Raw genomic sequence first — 927 nt, 5'->3', positions numbered from 1 at the left:
ATGCCATGTCGTGTCATGTACTAGCCACACACACTAGGCTATACACTAACCATGCCATGCCGCGTCATGCTATGTTGTGTCATGTCGTGCCGTGTCATGTCATGTCGTGTCATATCGTATCATCTCATGTCATGTACAAGCCACACACACTAGGCCACGCACTAACCATGCCATGTCGTCTCGTGTCATGCCGTGTCATGCCATGCCGTTTAATGTCTTGCCATGTGCCATGTCGTGTCATGCCATGCCATGTCATGTCGTGTCATCTCATCTCATGTCACCTACTAGCCACACACACTAAGTCATGCACTAACTATGCCATGTTATGTCGTGTCATGTCATGCCGTTTCATGTCGTATCATCTCATCTCATGCCATGTGCTAGCCACACACACTAGGCCATGCACTAACCATGCCATGCTGTGTCATGTCATGTTATGTCATGTCATGTCATGCCATGTCATATCTTGTCGTGTCATGTCGTGTCGTGTCATGTCATGTACTAGCCACACACACTAGGCTATGCACTAACCATGCCATGCACTAACCACGCCATGCCGTGTGATGTCATTTCATGTCATGTCATGCCGTGTCATGTCGTTTCATCTCATGTCATGTCCATGCACTAACCATGCCATGTCATGCCGTGTCATGTCATGCCGTTTCATGTCGTATCATCTCATCTCATGCCATGTACTAGCCACACACACTAGGTCATGCACTAACCATGCCATGCTCTGTCATGTCATGTCATGTCGTGTCATGTCATGTCGTATCATGTCATGTACTAGCCACACACACTAGGCCATGCACTAACCATGCAATGCACTAACTCTTCCATGGCATGTCTTGTCATGCCGTGTCATGTCGTATCATCTCATGTCATGTCCATGCACTAACCATGCCATGCCGTGTCATGTAATAGCTA

Source organism: Malania oleifera, chromosome 7, assembly GCF_029873635.1.
Source record: "Malania oleifera isolate guangnan ecotype guangnan chromosome 7, ASM2987363v1, whole genome shotgun sequence".
Lineage (NCBI taxonomy): Eukaryota > Viridiplantae > Streptophyta > Magnoliopsida > Santalales > Ximeniaceae > Malania > Malania oleifera.
The sequence above is the reverse complement of the archived record's forward strand: the minus strand, read 5'-3'. Positions refer to the sequence as shown.